General features: G+C 32.9%; 1 pseudogene; it reads right to left on the bottom strand.

Annotated features, from left to right (window-relative positions):
- Nucleotides 1–10,270: 10,270 nt before the first annotated feature.
- Nucleotides 10,271–12,711, bottom strand: LOC133200901 (C5a anaphylatoxin chemotactic receptor 1-like; annotated as a pseudogene).
- Nucleotides 12,712–20,607: the final 7,896 nt, after the last annotated feature.

Genomic DNA, 20,607 nt, shown 5'->3' on the forward strand with positions numbered 1-20,607 from the left:
TGATATTTTTGTTTCATCAACTTGTTTGTCAATAACTTACCTCGTTTTAGGGATTGTTCATACGTAGAGCATGCTCTTGCTTATGGAATCAACTGAGAGATATAAACCCCGTATGCAGGTGATAATGGTATATTGCTGCATAAGTAAGGGAAGTTGACGATTGAAAAGTTAAAGTCATCACTTTTATCATAAAGCTTAGTTGTGAGATTACCATTAACGTCCTTTTCTAGCAAAATATCCAAATATGAGAGAGATGTGTCAGACTCTGTTGTATCTTTTATTTAAAGTTCACTGGGATACATCATGTCGACGTATGAATGGAAATAACCACTGTTAATTAATTGATAATATGTCGTCGATATTTCTACATGTCGAATTAAAGGCCATTGAAAGCAAGTGTTTTCTTCATCTCATGTATAAGATTTAGAATAAATTTAGCTTCATATGTATGCAAAAATAGCTCTGCTAATAACGATGCACAATTGGTACCCATGGGAATTGCAACAGATTGTTGGAAGACCTAGTCTCCAAAAACCACATGGATATTATTAAGCAGAAACTCAAGCATCTTTTTATTATCAACTTCAGAGTACTTGTGTGTACAATCAGAATGTTTTTTTACAAAATAATTTTGCAAATGACCAATGACAAGGTAAGTTTTACGAGTTCCATTTTTAATGAATTAGTAGCTGTCAATGATGTCAAAAAGCCTGGACATTAATTTATCGTGGGGAATGGTTGTATATAGAGTTGAAAAGTCGTAAGTTTTGATGTCATTGATTTTGGTAGATTTTTTTGATTTCGCATTTTCCAAAAGTTCCCTGAATTTTGAAGAATCCACATCTGATTTATACCACTTCTCGAATATATTGTTCCCCAGTACTCCTAAAGTTTCTCCTTCACTGCTGTGAAGTAAGGAAAAAGGAGTAAAGAAAGGGGCATGGTAGAACATTTACTGCAACACGCTTTGTATCTTTGTTTGTAAGGATTTTTATGAAGTTTCGGAATCCAATATAGATATGGCAGATCAAATTCATTTTGGTTGTTGGGGTTGATTCTGAACTACCAATTCAACACAAGTGGAACCATTACCATTGCATGAGAAACTGTGTTGTCTGCCGAATATTGTATAACACGACAAAAAGAAGATGATTCTAGAAGAACATGTTCATATTTTAATGATAAACAGTTTTCAAGCGTGTTTCTCTTGATAATTTTTTTTCTGGTGAGAATAAAGTAAGAATCTCTCTCTCTCTCTCTCTCTCTCTCTCTCTCTCTCTCTCTCTCTCTCTCTCTCTCTCTCTCTCTCTCTCTCTCTCTCTCTCTCTATATATATATATATATATATATATATATATATATATATATATATATATATATATATATATATATATATATATATATATATATATATATATATATATATATGTCACCAAAACTTGTTTATGATGTAATTATTTGATATATAAGTATGTGAACAAAGTAAAAATGAGGTTCTTAAATGTCTGTTACTGAAAAATTACCACAATGGTCACTGAAGCGTAACCATTTCATAGAAGAAATGAAAATTTTTGCTCACAGTATTGGAGGAATAAAATTTCTTTTTTTTCTTCATGGTTATGTTCTTCATGTTCGTGCTAATTAAAAACTCAGAAAAAATTACATAGTATTTTGCGTTTGATCCTAGGTGACCGTACAAAAGCAGTCAGTATGGTGTCCGCAGGGTGTTTCTTTGGATAAATTTGCAAAACATCAAAACAATTAAAAGATTGTTTTTCTTCTAGTGAAATAGAATTGCAAATAGATTACCAAACATAGGTTGTTTTTTTCTTTTCTTATATAGATAGCCACAGCATTACATATTCACCACACGGCAATTTCAAGATGATTGTTCCACAAAATTGGGACAACCGGAAGTTGGGTGGACTTGGTATGGAAACCAAAGCATTGGGCAACTACTAGACGATATGATCTTCAATGGCTGTTTATTATTTGATTTTTAACTTCTTTTTTTTTTTTGCTTCTTTTACTACCTCACTGGCCGACATCGGTAAACACATCAATATCTGGGCAAAAACGGTGCGCAGTGCACGCCGAGAAATTGGTTTTCGAGCAAGAAAGTCATTTAAGAGTCTTTTCATGACACCAAAACATCTTTCAATTCCACTTTAATGGGAAAGATATACTAGTGCCGATAAGCAAATGAGTAATTAACAAACGAAAATAACAAGTGGTGCGTTGGCAATTTTGTTTAGTGCATATATATATATAGAGAGAGAGAGAGAGAGGGAGGGAGATAATTATTATAGCTATCAAATACTGCTTCATAAAATGCAACAGGTATGTTTTTATGCCTGTTGTTGACAAACGTAGGTTCCATAGAATATATTTTACGATCCTATCGTATAATAAAGAGTGCATGCATTGGTGAAATTTTATTAAGTTTCAGAATTACGCAAAATAGAGATTAATGTACCGGTACATTTTACAAAGGATGGGATTCGTAAAGTAGTTATATTCTTTGAAATCTTTTACCACAGGATTTTCAGTATAATGATAACATTTTCTTTTCATTTTTCTTGGGGGGGGGGGGGGGGGGGTAGAAACTTCAATTGCCAGATGTGGTTTTATTCTACTCTGAACTTTCTGGATTATAGTTTTAATATTTTTCATTAATGCACAACAAATTTTCCATTTTTCAAAAAATATTAAGGACACATTTTACTTCCTGCAAGCGCTAAGGATGTGTGTCAATCAAACACTCCCAAATTTATAGTTTTTATAATTTTCAGATATATGACGTTTCTAATCATGCTTTTATACGACATTGGTCTGAAATGCTCTAGCAACATGCAAGTAATGATATTATACCGAATTTTTTTGGAAAATATTAACATTAAATCTGTGTCCAAGCCCCTTTAATACCAGGAATGTTTTTGTTTTTTCCTTTTTAAAATGTCACTCGTTTGCATAAATAGATAACAAAAAATATATATGTTCTTGAACTATATGTCGAAATTCTATCCTGAAAGCCAAGATGATAAGAATATTCACAAAACTTCGCTTGCAAATTAACGTGGTTTCAAGTGTAAAACATAAAAACGTGATACATGTGTTAAAATTGTTTATAGAATAAGGAATGAAACAGAAAAACAGGTTGAGTTGTTGTTGAGATAATTACACTGATAAAAGCATATGCATTAAGAATCTGATTAAATTCAAAACAGCATGCAGTTATTACTATTGCTGGCATTTTCCAAGGTGCTTACCGAGTTGATAGAGAACATCTTGGTGTACTATGAATAGTCTCCTTTTCCAAATGCTTTAACTAGTGTCTTGATGTTTTGTTTACCAAGTATATAATATATCAAATATTAACTACTACAAAGTCAATTTGGAATATTGTATTGTTTTTAATGTAAATACATTTTAACAAGCATTGTTTCAAATACAAACAAAGTTCAGAAAAACCCTCTGTTGTAGACGAGTTTCGGTCTTTAAATTACATACAGTTTACAGAGGTATAAAACAATTTACATTATTTATTCCTCAAGTATATTTCAAAACTTCCATGGTTATTTTATTTCATGAATTGTCACAGTACAAATGTCAGGACCTTTACTTTTCTAACCTACTATTATCCCTGCAATAAGTCATCTAAATCTGCTAATTGTAACTGCAATACAACAATTATTCATTATCCTTTCGAAGAGCATGTAATAACACATTTGGTAAATTCCGTGCAAACCCGGGATTTTTTGAGGATGTTTATATGATATAATATGAACCACTGGTTTATTGTATTTGTTCGGGGGAATTAAATTTAGTCCGTCTGTCTGCCTGTCATTCTGTCTGTGTGTAACAATTTCGTTTTGAGAAGATATCTCAAGAAGCATTTGAGTATTTGCAATGATTTTTTATACTCCAACTCCGTATGGCCTAAAGAAGACCTCTTTTGATTTTGAGGTCAAATGATTAAAGGTCAAGGTCAGTAATTCAAACATTCTGTTTGTGTGCAACACTTTTGTTTCAAGATCCCTATTGATTTTGATTTCAAATGATTAAAGGTCAAGGTCATAAATTTATTCTTTCTGTTGTTTGTAACACTTTCGTTTCTGGGTGATTTCTTTAAAAGCCTTTGAGCATTTGCAACGAAATTTTATATCACAACTCCTTATGGCCTACAAAAGACCTCTACTTATTTTTAGGTCAAAAGGTCGTATGTTTAGGTCATAAATTCATACATTCTGTCTGTGTAACACCTGCGTTTCCGGGCGATATCTTTTAAAGAAATTGAGTTCTTGCAATGAAATTATATATTACAATTTCTTTTGGTCTAAAAGAGATTCTTTTCATTTTGAGGTCAAAAGGTTAAAGTTCAAAACACATTACAGATAACATTGTCCAGATGATAACTTTAGTTTTCGTTGAGCTTTTCAATAAAATTCAATATTACGATTCACTTTGACATAAAGGTCAGAAATCAAGGTCATAAATTCAATTCTGTTTGTTTGTAGCACTTTAGTTTCCGAATGATATCTTAAAACGTGTTTGAGTTTTTGCAATGACATTATGTGTCATAGCAACTCCCTATGGCCTAAAGAAGAACCCTATCGATTTTGAGGTCTACAGGTCAGAGATCAAGGTCATAAATTTATACATTCTGTCAGTGTAACACTTTTGTCCAAACTATATCTTAAAATGCCTGTGAGATTTTGCAATGAAATTTTATATCACAACTACCCATGGCCTTAAAAACCACATCGAGTTTTTCTGTAAGATTTAGCAATGAGACATTTGGCCATGGATTTCTTAAACTTTAAAAAAACTCTTATTGAGTTTAAGGTCAAAAGCTGAAAGATCAAGGTTGATCTTTTTTATTTCTCCATCTGCAAACTTTTTCTAGTTTTTCCACTCTCTTCTTTTTTTCTTTAATCGGGGGACATAAATTCTCAGAATTAGCTTGTTCGTTTTATTTTTTCCTATCAATATTTATTAGGTTTCAGTTACATTCTCCAAGCATACCCTTCTTTATTGCTTTTACAATCGGTTTTTATTTGAGCATGCTGACTGAGAGAACAGTTAAATTGCATATATATGATCTAACGATTATATTTTAGGAAGTCCTTTTTAAACTTTTTAAAGTAATTTTAGTTTTTCATTGAAGTTGTTTTAATTGTTATATATTCATTCGGGAATGGATCGCAGTAGGAAACGTAATTTAATACTACAGTGAAAGTAATAGAGTTAAAAGTATAGATTCCACAAATTAGTCTGGTTGTTTTGTTACGTAGACGATTCTCTCCATATAGTTTTAATATAACCGGAAGATATATACATGTTGTATTTTCATTCCTGCTGTTGTCAAACACAGGTTCCACAGAAAAATACTTTACGCACTACTGTGCTATAAAAATTGTGTCGGTTTGGTTTTGGACATCATACGTAACTTCTTTTTCAATAAAAATCGATGTATGCGTACCTTGTCATTGGTCATCTGCAAAAATATTGTGTTAAAAACCATTCTGATTGTACACACAAGTAGTCCGAAATTGATATTAAAAGGATGCTTGAGTTTTTGATTGACAATATCTATCTATGGAGTTCTTGTCTTTCTACAATTTGTCCGAATTCTAATGGGTCCTAATTGCGCCCCGTTATTAACAGACCTATTTGAAGCAGAATTTATTGAAAAATACTTCTGCATTAAAAGGAGACTCATTTGCATTCTTTCGATAACTCGACATACTGTATCCTTTCGAACTCGAAATAAAAGTCACACTGAGTCTCACGCATTTGTTTCATATTTGGATATTTTACCAGAGAAAGGTATAATGGCAAACTAACAATAAAATTTCATCATAAACGTGATGACATTCTATCGTCATCTTCCATATGTAGCAATAGACCATTATTACCTGCATATGGAGGAGTTTGTCTCCAAGTTGATTCCATTCGCAAGAGCATGCTCTACATACGAACAATTTCTGAAATAAGGCAAGCTATTGACAAATAAGTTGATGATACAAGGATATTAACAGTCTCATATAAAGCCAACGTTTAGCAAAGTCTATGGTCGATACAATGACTTTGTTAGCGTTTACAATCTATCATTAAGTCGAATGTTGACTGATGTTTTTTATACAAATTTTATTTTCACACTGAATTGTCCGATCATGACAAAAAGCACACAGCGTGTGTGACTGGTCGAGAGGGGATGCTTACTCCTCCATGGCACCTGATTTTACCTCATCATGACAAAGAAAGACGAAACATTCATATTCTAAGAGATTGATCACTCCCACTTCAAAGCAATTAAATTTGTTTTATTTTTTTGTTTGGAGGCGGGGGGGGTGGGGGGGGGGGTAAAAGTGATACACTGACTCTGTTGAGTTTTTTAGTTTCTTGTTTATGAGGGATAAAAGGGAAAAACGCATTTTGTTTTTTAAGAGTACATGCAGGAATTCCGTAAAGAAGTGGATTCATCATATATTCTTACGATAGTACATGAATTTTGAATGCGCATCAAATGTTATAAGCATATGAAGTGTTACTTGATAATAGAAAGAGATGAAACAGAAAGGAATGTACTGAGTTAGAGATAGATACACTGATAAAAGCATGCATTAAGATGAATATAGAGATCCTGAAGATTGGATAGAACAAAGAACACTGGTTACTAAATGTTTGTATTTTGATAGGTTCTTAGACATTGATTGGGAAGCATCTTGACATATTGACGAGTAATCAAGTAATATTCTCTTGTTCCAAAATGCTCTGACCATTGTCAGCTTGGTGTTGTATCTAATATTGACTGGTCTCATTAAGTCCATATGAATCGTTACTGCAAGATTCATGCACTAATGTACATTAAAATGCATCATGAAAAATCCCTCTGGTTTGGACAGGTGCCTGGCTTTGCTATTACACGTAATTTATAATTGATACTTAAAAGCAATTTGCATTATTTGTTAACCAATATTATTATTGCAGATTGTTCAATTTATGTTTTAAAAATTTTACATTCTAAGATAATGACGAAAAATGATCCAAATAAAAGCCGTTTTACATAACTCAATACACGTCTTCTTTTTGTGTTCTTTTTTTTTTTCAGCCTGATTGCAGCCAAAAAGAAATCCTCCAAGTATTAATAGCTATTTTTGTTTACTGGACACATTTGTTGTTGTTACATGTCCAAAAAAATTGTAAAATGCTTATCAAGGCAGTAAGGTTTTTTTTATTTATTGAGGACAGTTAAATAAAACCAATGACACCTGCCAATTAATTCCCTATGGTCTTTATTGTTCACATGTTTTGTGTTTTAGTTGCAATTGTTTTCCAGCCTCCAAGGATCAATTCGTTCATACTATATTTTTATGAATATACTCTGATTACATCGACTTTGTATTTTCATTGCATCTATGTTTCAGACGGCCTCAAGGTGATCAAATTTTTAGCTAACGCCTCTCTAAATTCATCACACTATTATGAACAGACATGCAGACAATATATTTAAATGACTGTGTTATCTAAAATAGCTATCGACATTCTGAAGAGGGTTTTTTTTTTTTTTTTTTTTTTTTTTTTTTTTTTTTTTTGCAAAATGTTTGGCTTTGAGCCCATTTACAAAAATATTTGGAGCACTGTGGCGGGAAATTTTACTTGTGTTATTTGAACTTCTTCTATTTCTTTTTGTAAATATTTGTGCTACTACCAGTATTTAAAGGGGCTGGGACACAGACTTGAAGTTAATATTTTCTCAAATTTTGACTTATTTGTTACTAGAGCATTTTATTCACGCCGAATTATAATAAAAGAATGTTTTAGAAACGTCTTTTTTTCTGTAGATTATTAAAACAACGAATTTCGGGACGCGTTTGATTGACACATATTCTGACACTTTCGCTAAGAAAACTTTATCCTAATTATCTAAGAAGAGTAAAAATTTTGTTGTGTATTAATGAAAATTATTAAAACTATAGTTCAGAAAATTCAGAGTAGAAATTTGATAAAGCAAAACCAACTCACCAGTATTGTCAGTCCGTACTCAGTGATATGTGCAGAGTAAACAAATTGAATACATCCGGTAAAACGTAAACATTTACATTATCTGAGCTCGTGCCCTGTTTACAAATACAAATGTGTGACGTGATGTAAAGATTGTCTTTGTCATTGAATTCTAGGAAAATTCATGTAAGTTCAAATTATTAAACTGAATTTATTTTTTAATAAACGTAGAAATTTGAAATGTAAATAATCTGTCAAGCCCCTTTAATAACTATTGACTTTTTGTGCTTTAATACCTTTAAATCGGCAGAGAACTTTTTGATTTTTTTTTAATAATATAAACCTAACTAAAATTTCAGTACCTAGCTGAAATTTTCTAATCAAATTCACTTTTGTTTAAAGTTTAAATTATTTTAGGTTCTCATTTAGGTTTAATTAATTAGTTATCGAAGAAAATGACTGTTAAGAATCTGGAATTTGTAACCTTTTTGCTGATGTCACCAAGATTGAACTAAAACGAAGTAGGACTACTTCAAAAAACATATAAAACGTAAAAGAGTTGGACTATTAAGTAAACTTAAAGAAATAACTAAAAATTTCACACTCTCAAAGTATTAACTACAGAGGATGTACACCTTAAAATAAAACACCTGATAAAATATTAAGTTACTATTATTGAATATTATTTCATGGACTCTACATTTATTGAATTAATGAGGTTTTAAATAAGCTATCTTCCTAGGTAGACACATTACTGGTGAGGCAATCGTTCACGACTTTACTGAATCAATGATGAGTAGATTAATTATCTTCCAGGGTTCTTGATCCTCCAAAAACCTTTTGCTAGAAAGATATTCGTTTTGAGAGAATAAATGGTAAAAGTCGAAACTGCCAAGGTACTAGAACTGCACTAATATAATACACGCTGCATTATAGTGAGCGCATGATACCTCTCTGGTGACGGAATCATTAAACCTTGGCTGTTTATCCTCTTAAATATGGTGATAAGACTTTAATAAAACATACAGTTGCGGTGGATTGTCAGTTAAGGTTACATTATTAGCTTACACGTAAGACCTGTATAAGGCAGTAGGTTAACACGGAGAGAGGTGGCGTACCACAGAGGTGGGAGAAGTGCCAGGAAGCAGCAGTACCTTTGGAGTGCAGGACCAAAGATATTTATTTGCGGGAGATACCCTTTCATCACATTTAGTGGTTGTCCAATCAAAAAAAACTTTGTTTTTGTATTAAAGTTGGATAAATAGAGGATATTAAATGCTTTGTAGTTGGATATGGAATTTATTTCACGAATGGGCTAGGATTTTTTTGTATTTTAAAGAGTGCGAAGCACGAGTGAAAATATCAAAAAATCCCCTTTCACAAGTAAAATAAATTCCATATCCATCTACAAATCACTAAATATTCTGTTTATTACATTTTCTTTGAATTCCATTTGCCTCTGTCTTTTCTTAACACAGTGTCATAGGCTGTTACGTTATAGTTAAGCGATTGGGGCATCATAGCTTAGCAATTGTGATATTGAAAACATTGTAACATGGACTTAAGCAACTCATTTGTGAAGTTGCCTAGGAGGAGTAGCATCCCCTGTCGTAAACTGGTCATATCCGCCGTGAGCCCAGTGTATTGATCAGATAGACGTGGTAACACAAAGTAAAATTTAGTATAAAAGCAATGAAAAAGATGAAAATAACGATCGCGAACATTGATTGATCTAAAAAATCTACAAACAAAACAAATCTTTAAACAAGGCATAAAACCCCCAGAAATTCAAGAAGACGTATCATCAGGTGCCTAGGAGGGCATACCCTGTCGCCCTGTGGATTGATCATGTAGACGAAAATAACCCATAGTCAAATTAGTATAAAAATAAATGCCTAACAATTGGTATGAAACATGTCAACCAGAATACGACCAGTGATAGTATATATTTGTCAACAAGAACATTATAACGACCATAGAGTTTACGACTGCTGACTTTAAACGAGGTTGTTGAAATCCCTTCAGCATCAACTTATCTCTCAGTAGCTTGCCTCGTTTTAAAAATTGATTGTACTCAGAGAATGTTTTGAGTATCGATTAAGCTTGGAGACGTAAACTCCATATGAAGGTGATAGCAAAATATTACATAAATAAGGAAAGTTTACGATGGAAAAGTTAAAGTCATCTCGTTTGTCAAACAGTGTTGTTGTTATATAATTGGCCCTTATCGTCTTTAGTCGGTAAAACATCCAAATATGAAAAAGATGTGGCAGACTCTGTAGTGTCTTTATTTCGATTTCACTGTGATATATCGAATCGACATATGAATGGAAGTAACTATTGTAAATTGATAACAATATGCGTTATCGATATATCTGAATGTCGAGTTGAAGGTCACTGAGAGTGTTTTCTTCTATATGAATAGAAGTTTTCGAATACATTCTGCTTCACAGGAATATAAAAACAGGTCGGTTAATAAAGGAACACAATTAGTGCCTATTGGAGAATTCCAACAGATTGTTGGAAGACCTAGTCTCCAAAGAATACATAAAAGATGTCAATGAGGAACTCCAACACACTTTTCATATCAACTTCGGAGAACTTGAGTGTAGAATGAGTGATTTTGAATAATGGCCTTACAAATAGTATGAAACATGAACCATTATCACGTGAAAAAAAATAATAGCCCTTTTACTACCCATTAAGAAAATATGGCCAAGGTTAAAGTGTCATATTCGAAGGTTAATGGCTTGAGGTAATACTATAATGATACCAATGGAAAGGTCTTGTCACAAGGAATGCATAAGTAAAATACGAAAGCCGTGAGCACCCGTTCAAAAGCTTTAATCAAGGTTAAAGTTTTTTCAAATGTAGGTCAGACTCCAAGGTCATGAGGTCAAAAAATGTTAGTATCAAAAGAATGTCTTGTCACAAGGAATATACATGTGATATATGAAAGTCATATCACCCACTTTTCAAAAGTTATAGCCAAAGTTAGTACGTCAAACTCCACTGTCAAGGTCAAATATATTTGTACCTAGGGAAAGGTTTTATCACAAGAAATATACATGTGAAATATAAAAGCCCTAGGTTTTCGTTCAAAAGTTATGATCAAGATTAAAGTTTGGTTATTTTTTGAAAAAGAAAGTCAAACTCCAAGGTCAAGGCCAAAAGCTCAAATATATTTGTATCCAAAGAAAGGTCTTGTCAAAAGGAATACACATATAAATATTAAAGCCCTAGCACCAACCATTCAAAAATTATGGCCAAGGTTAAAGTTTTGCGGAAAAACAGAGTGATTAACAGACAGACAGACGGACAGACCAAAAACTATATGCCCTCGAATCTTTGATTACGGGGGAATACACATCAAAACTCCACGTCGATTCATAAATGAACTTTTTCTAAAAATGCTAAAAAAAATTGACTTAAGGAGTATTTCATCAATTGATTGACATCTCCAAAATTCTGTGCACAGGTTGTTTAGTCGTATAAGTATAAAAGCAAGTAAATCATTCATATTCCTTAAAATGAAATAAAAATAACCATTTGCACCATCACACTCAATATCCCTCTGCATAACAAATGATTTAGGGCAACACAATGACTTCATATATACATTAATATCAACATTTAAGTCGTGGTTAGATTATATTTCCGTTAAGCAAATTACTCCTCCATGGCGAAGCTCTTCATTCGTTTTTGAGTACGACAACAGATGGTGTAGAAAATCCTTCTGAATGACTGCTTTACGATATCTCGGAATTTCGATTCTCCGATCAAATATATGAAAGTGTTAATGACATTGTTGATGAAAAATGCTCTGGCTAAAAGAGGAAGTGTCCCCAAAATAAAGCGACTTGGTGGGAAAATGGGTCCTCTCTTGAAGGCAGACACACCATCCATTACACAGTCTGGTAAATAGCACAATATAAACGCCGCTGTGATTGCAATCATAAGTTTCGTAATTCTTGGGTTTGTTTTGTCGAGTCTTTCACCGAGATTTTTAGTTCTTTGTTTTTTTCGCTTGTTTTCGGAGGGACACGATGACAAGAGAGTACAAGGAAGTTAATAACAAAAACACCGTTACATACACAACAAAAAGTATAACAGAATAGATAAAGGGATATTTGGTGTTTATAGCCGCGTCATCAATAGAACAATCAAAACCAGTAATATTCCCTGGAAAATACACACGTTTTATTCCTTGAAAGATTGCATTTGGCCACGAAAATGCAATAGCAAGAACTATCGCTAATGCACAGCAAATACGAGCCTGCAATAAGCTGGTGGCCTTGGATAATGGATGACATATCCTCTTATACCTGCTCGCTGCTATTACAACAAGAACAAATGCAGATCCAATCTTAAGGACACTACCTAAAAACGACCATATTTACAGATTGGCTCGCTGTAAAACATCACCGGGTATACATTGTCGGCGATTTCCAATGGCATTGGAATCAAGCAAGACAGCAAGTCAAGCACCGCTAAAGTCAGAATGTACAATCGGAATGTTGAGGGTGGATACTTCTGGGAATATATGACAAGTACAACTGTGTTTCCAATTAGTTCAACGATTGTCAAAATTATCAAAAAGATAACCGTCGGAAGACGTAATACGGCTATTGACCTATTGACCTCTTCAAAGCTTGAAAATCGTATTGAAGAAGTATTGGAGTATATCTGGGTAATATTGTCCATAATTAGATCTACAAAATTAAAAAAAAAAAAAAAAAAAAAAAAAAAAAAGATAGTTAAAAACACAAAATCATTAATTCATATTCAGAATTATGATATCACGCACAAGAGCAAACAGCTCCGGAAAGACACGTGTGGCAAAACTAGAGGATTTGGTACGGAAATACCAAAATCTACTTCGAAACTCGGTATTTTTCAATGAAGAGTTCAATAAACCCGGTGAGGAACTGAAACTTGTTATTTTAATTGTTCGCATTTTTTGGGCAAGCAAGATAGTGGGTAGTTATAAGTGGGTTGTGTTACGAATCTACCAAAAGTAAAAAAAGGACAATTTATTAATTAAATGTGCTTAGAATGTAAATGTATAAATCTTCTTCGGATATATAGCTATAATTACTTATCTTCTCTCACGTTTTTTATGTTGTTTATAACATTTTTTATGCATGATCAAGTTTAACATTAAACTCATGGTATTTGTTTTCTGCATGGGTTTTCATTTTTAGTTATTTACAAAAGAAAACATACGCCTCTGGTGGTCTTGCATCAAAATATTTTGAATACAAAATGAATTTGTGTCACATTGATAGACAAACAAGGTTAGAAGTTTACCTAAGTATCTTCCACAAGTTCCTTCAAACAAATAAATATAATAAAAATACCAAATCTAATAATCATACACATACACATAAACCATAAACACCCTAACACACAGACATATATATATATATATATATATATATATATATATATATATATATATATATATATATATATATATATATATATATATATATATATATATATATATATATATATATATATATATATATATATATTTAACATAATTGCAGTTAATACTCGCACATGAAACATACCTTGAAAGGGTGTAAAGATGTTTCAAATAAGCCAATCTTGTGCACCCACAGGAAAGAAAAGTTGTGAAATGTTAAGCATAAGTTACTCCAAAAAATGTTTGAGTTTCCTTCAATAAAATGTCTGTCTGTTTAAAACATGCATCATCACTGATGTTTTAAATCCCCATGATATATAGAGGATATTCAATGTTTTGTAGATGAATATGGAATTTATTTCACGAGTGGGACAGGATTTTTTGAAATATCAAAAAATCCTGTCTCACGAGTGAAATAAATTCTATATTCATCTACAAAACATTGAATTTTCTGTTTATTACATTTTTTTATTTCCCCTTTGCCTCTGTCTTTTCTTAACACAGTGTCATAGACTTGACGTCATAGTTGAGCGGTTGAGACGTCATAGCTTAGCAGTTGTGAGATTGAAAACATTACATTGCATGGATTTTAGCAACATATTTGGGAGGAAATTTGAAGTTTTAGCTCTATCAAGATGATTTAGTTACTATCTCTATCTTATGACAGGCAGAAATTATTTTGTTACTTACTTTGATATCCTTTCACACTGTGAGAGAATATCATTTTGGTATCCTTTCACACTGTGAGAGAATATCACTTTTATTCAATAAATAAATCACAGTATTTCACTGTTGAAAATGTAATAAACAGCGATATTACACAGAATATCTACCGAGCATTTAGAACCATCGTTTTATGAATCAATTGGAAATAGCTACTCGCTTGGGGCATGAAAAGTAGGGAATATTATCTAAATGAGTGCCCAATTATTCAATTATCTATATATTTAGATCACAACATCCGATAAAAGAATTTCAGCAAGGTTTCAATCTCTATATCCGATAAAGTTTCAATGCAGAGATACCTCTGACAATTATAAGCATCTATAAAATCAATGAAGATCTATAGATCATTTAGACGTCATAGAATCTTTGCATCTATACATTCTATACATTTATTTCAATGATTGCTTCCTAGATATTGATCTAATATCTGTTATACATGTCTTAACTCTTTGACAAAAGCGTGCATGTGTTACTCTGCATCAAATTAATTACGTACACCATGTGTTTATAACTCCACAGATATGAATACTACTGACACCTAACAATTTGCTTCCATCTGTTGCTGCATTCGTTACGTTTCTGTAGACAACATGCATTACACAAACGTCTATCTACTCCATATCCTTTTCTCATGGGTTATATAATCACTAAAGATCTCTAAGTGTCTTCAAAATGGAAGGGTTGTTTTGAATTTAAAAAATTAACTACATTGTTTTCCTTTGATAACATAATGTTTACATCATCACCTCTATTTTATAGTGATAATCTTTCTGTAATTTCTGATTATAAAATTTAAGTAAACTGTATTGATTTTTTGTTAATTATTCGCATTTTTGCGCACCTGGTAGGGCAATTACACACACTGAGCATATACAGCTGTATGTGGATCATTTGAAATTCCATAGAACGAATACCTACTGAAGAGCATATAATATACTAATTAGTATACATATTGTATAATATTGAGATACTGGATTTTTTGCCGGGAATTTCTGTCACGTTTTCCTCTCTCTCTCTTAATCATTGAACACATTAGAACTAACTTATAAATATTTATATGCAACAACATGGAGAGTAGAGTCCAGTCCTTGTGGTCGGTAAAATATTTGGAGATTTTGATCTATCATTAACTATCAGAATAAATGTTTAAAAAAATATGAGTCCTTCCTAGGAATCCTTGGGATTGTTCGTAGATAAATGCTATAATTTTCTTAATGATGACAACACTGCCAAATACTATGATTTAGTAAATGTATAAAAATTAAAACAATATACACAATTTTACGAAAGATATAGATGTAAATTGATTGTATATGCAGTATTTTTGTATATGCAGTCCGCACGACCCAGTCTGATATTAAGATATGTCACTCGTGACATTAATTATTATCCTTTTACTAACAGCGTGACAGTTTGCTTGATGAGGTGTGCTAAAATTTTGTATGCTGATTATCATATTATTCATCGATTGGATGTTTGATTTCAATGGAATCAATGACACTCTGCATATGAAACTCAGAATACAATACCCTGATAATACTGGACATTCACATTGAATGATTGTTTACCAGTACGTCATTTGTAGTCAGCAGCAACACGTGGTCTGTCAAAGCTCGTTTTCTGTCCTCAAAAAAACATGAGTCATACTTGCAGTAATTTGACGGAGTCAAAATATGATGGAGTTTTAAATACGTATAAGAAAAATGTAATGAATGGTCAGTATTGTCAGTGGTATTGCTGGGTTCTGTGTTACATATGCAAAGTATTATTGATTTCATTGAAATAAAACATCCAATTGATGAGCAATATGATAATCAGCATACAAAATTTTACTGTCACGCTGTTAGTAAAACGATAATAGTTATATCAAGGATTTTTTTTGAGAAGTATATTTTAGCTAAGTACTCATATATCATGACTCAAAATCGCAAAGAAAACTGGTGGTCAGTGTGCATCTTACTGAGCAACGGTAAAATTAACATGACCTTTTTGCACTTAAAATGTAAGTTTTAGATTAATCACTTTACTCTCCGTCATATTTTACCAGATATAATCATGGCAATGAATAAAATCTTACATAAAATAGTTTGAATAATATTTATCATTGAACAAATCATGCAAATTAATGCGCATAAATTATGTGACCTTTTTGCACTAACAAAAATACTTGGGGTATTATTTTTTGTTTGTTTGTTGTTTAACGTCCCTCTCGAGAATTTTTCACTCATATGGAGACGCCACCACTTGCCGGTGGAGAGCTGCAAATTTTGTCCTATACTCGGCACTTACAGCCTTTGAGCAGCGAGGGATCTTTTTCGTGCCAGCACCTACTGCGACACGGTACTTCGGTTTATACGGTCTCATCCGAAGGACCGGTCTCCACGCCCCACAGTGGGATTCGAACCCGCGACGTAAGGATCAACTCCTTACTTCGCGACTCTAGAGCAGACGCTCTAACCACTGCATCACGCGGGCGACACTTGGGTATTAAAAATCGAAAAAGGCAATAAAATATTTTCTTGTATATCAAACTTTTTATGATTTTAGTGATGATCGGTTGGAAGTATAGTGTACTTTATAAAAAATGAAAGAAAAGGTTTGGGCCAGTGATGTATATTCTGAGATATTGGTCAAAATATGCAATTTTCAGGCAAAAACCAGTATATCTTGACTTCTTCAATATATCTTCGTTTCTTGACAAAGCCTGTTTAGTAAATGTGTAAAACTTTGTTCTAAAAATATTAAATGATACTTACGAGGGTTGTCCATAAAGTTCGTGGACAATGACGTTTTTGTCAAAATGAATGGTCCTCTCCTCTGAGTACGATCAATTTTTAAAGCGAGGCAGGCTACTCACTGATAAGTTGATGTTAAAGGGATTTCAATAGCCTCGTTTAGCGTCAGCATTTCGTAAATTTTATGGTCGTTATAATTGTTATAATGACCTTGTTAGCAAATATAGCCTATCATTGGGTCGTAATTTTGCTGACTTGTTTCATACCAATTGTTAAGTCTTTGTTTTTGTACTGAATTGACTACGGATAGTTCCGTCTACTTGATCAATACATAGGACACACGGCGGGTGTGTCCGGTCAACATGGGATACTTACTCCTCCTAGGCACCTGATCCCACCTCTGGAATTTCCAAGGGTCCTTGTTTTATGCCCTCTTCACATATTTGTATTGTTTGTGGATTTTTGAGATCGATCACTGTTCGTTATCTTTACCTTTTACATATACTTACTGTATACCAAAATATTTGTTACGAAAATCCAAATTCGAGAAGTTTGGTTATGATAGTTTGAACATAATAATTTTGCAAAAATCGCGGTCGTTAAAGATCGAAGATAGTGCCACCGTCCAGGGTTAAAATATATCTTAATTCTTTGACAATTGCGTGATATCTGTTACTCTGCATCAAATTAATAGCACGTAAAAGATCGTTTTTCTGGTTTTCGAAAGAGTAGGCTCACTGGGGGCCGCCAGAGAAACCCAAAACTTTCAAAACTGGCTACATGATATATCTTTTCATCGCCGATATAGGGCTGAAATAGTGCCGATTGGGCGTAAAACATTAATCAATCAATCAATCAAATAAATAAATAACGTACATCATGTGTTTATAACTCCACAAATATAAATTCTACTGACACCTAACAATTTGCTTCCATCTGTTGCTGCATTCGTTACGTTTCTGTAGACAACATGCATTACACGTCTATCTACTCCATATCCTTTTCTCATGGATTATATAATCACTAAAGATCTGTAACTGTCTTCAAAGTGGAAGAGTTGTTTTGAATTTAAAAAAATTAACTACATTGTTTTCCTTTGATAACATAATGTTTACATCATCACCTCTATTTTATAGTGATAATCTTTCTGTAATTTCTGATTATAAAATTTAAGTAAACTGTATTGATTTATTGTTAATTATTGGTATTTTTGCGCACCTGGGAGGGCAATTACACACACTGAGCATATACAACTGTATGTGGATCCTTTGAAATTCCATAGAAAGAGCATATAAGATACTAATTGTACATATAATATATAATATTGAGAAATTAGATATTTTGCCGTGAATTTCTCTTGTTCTTAATCATTGAACACATTGGGACTAATTCATAAATATTTTTATTTACATTTTGCATAACATGTTAGGATAGTTTAGCCCAGTCCTTGGGGTCGGTGAAAAAAAATTGAGATTTTGTTCTTTCACTCAGCATATATGTTAAAAATGAGTCGTTCCTTGGAATTCCCCAGATGAAATTCCAATGGTTTATTGTAAAATTGATGCAGTATTTACATAAACATATGATTCTGGATTCTCTGATTATTAATCTGCGATACTATCTTTTTGTTTACTGTTACTCGAAACATTCAGAGTGAAATACGGTGTGAAGACGAAACAAGAGGCCCATGGGCCACAACGCTCACCTGAGTCAATATGGCCCTGCTGTTCTTCGTCAGATTTCTTCTCCTATATATTCATATGTAAAGCTTTGATTACCTGTTCTAGGTATATCCTACCCCCAAGTGCCATGTTTTGAATGAAATTGAATCTTAACTTTCTGAGGATGCTTCTATATTCATATAGCTAATCATGGCTTTGTTGTTCTTAAAAACGGAATTTTGAAGATGTCTGTCACCCTACCCTGGGGAGGGGGGGGGGGTTCATGATTTGAACAAATTTGAATCTACACTACCTGAGGATGCTTCCATATCAATATGACTAATCATGGCTTTGTTGTTCTTGAGAAGAAGATTTTTAAAGATTTTTCGATATTTTCCACATATGATCTTTTGTAAAACTTTGATCCCCCAATTATGACCCGACCTACTACTGGAGGATGCCTTGAACAAACTTGAATCTACAATACTTGGGGATGCTTCCATATCAATATGACTAATCATGGCTTTCCTGTTCTTGAAAAGATTTTTAAAAAATTTTCCTATATATTCCTATGTAAAACTTTGATCCCCCATTGTGGCCCCACCCTACCCCCGGAGGTCATAATTTGAACAAATTTGAATCTACACTACCGGAGGATGACTCCATATCAATATGACTAATTGTGGCTTCATTGTTCTTGAGAAGAAGATTTTTAAAGAATTTTCCTATATATTCCTATGCAAAACTTTGATCCCCCATTGTGGCACCACCCTACCTCCGGGGGTCCTGATTTGAACAAACTTGAATCTACACTATGTAATGAAGGTTTCTGATAAGTTTCAACTTTTCTGGCCCAATGGTTCTTGAAAAGAAGATTTTTACAAATTTTCACCAATTCTTAATTATTTCCCCTTGGAAGGGGGAATTAACTTGAACCCCCTTTGCCCAAGGATGGTTCGTGGCAAGTTTGGTTGAATTGGCCCAGTGGTTCTGGAGAAGAAGTCGAAAATGTGAAAAGTTTACAGACAGACGGACTACAGACAAAATGTGATCAGAAAAGCTCACTTGAGCTTTCAGCTCAGGTTAGCTAAAGATGTAGAGACCCCCGGTCATTATTCGATGTCAGAAAAGACCTTTTTGCATGTAGAAAAAGTGGCATCACCTTGAAATCTGCATGTATTACGTGAAAAAAAAACGACAACGTAGAATAATGACCCTTTGTAGATTTTGATAGGAATATACATGTATTTTGGGTTAAAAAGATTAAGAATTATAAATTTAAAAAAATGCTCACCTGAGGTATACGTAAATGAGGATACGGGGAGATATGTTGGTCTCATGAAATCTTTCAAATAAAATGAACTGTATTTTATGATAAATTCACAACATTAATTGACTTCACTCTACACAATGTGGACATTTTGATTTGACAAATGTATCAATGTTTTTAAAGGTGCTGAGACACAGATTTGAAGTTAATATTTACTCAAATTTTCTGTATAATTTCATGACATATATGTTGCTAAAGCATTTCATACTAAAATATAATAAAAATCTTATTTCATCTCTATGTTATTAAAACTTCGAATTTCTGGACGCGTTGGATTGACACTTCCTTGCGCTTTCACATATTTTATTTTTATTGTTAATACTTAAGAAAAGTGGCAATTTTGTTGTTTATTAATGAAAATTATTAAAAATATAATGCAGAAATTTCAGAGTAGAAATGTAGAAAGCAAAATCCTCTCACCACTATTGTCAGTCCGTGCTCAGTGGTGTGTGCAGAGTTTAACAATTGAACACACCCGGTGAAACGTAAACATTAACAACAACAGAGCTCGTGCCCTGTTTACAAAACAGTTTACGTTTCCACGGTGTATTCCATTTGTTAAACTCTGTACACAACTACACAACACTGAGCACGGGCTTACAATACTTAAGTGAGTAGGTTTTGCTTTAGCACATTTTTACTCTGAATTTTCTAGATTATAGATGTAATATTATTCATTAACATTCTTCATGAAGGGAAGGAAAATCATACGTTTTG

Source organism: Saccostrea echinata, unplaced genomic scaffold (genome assembly GCF_033153115.1).
Source record: "Saccostrea echinata isolate AGI-Se365-2 ecotype Australia unplaced genomic scaffold, CSIRO_AGI_Sech_v1 ptg000041l, whole genome shotgun sequence".
Taxonomy (NCBI): Eukaryota; Metazoa; Mollusca; class Bivalvia; order Ostreida; family Ostreidae; genus Saccostrea; species Saccostrea echinata.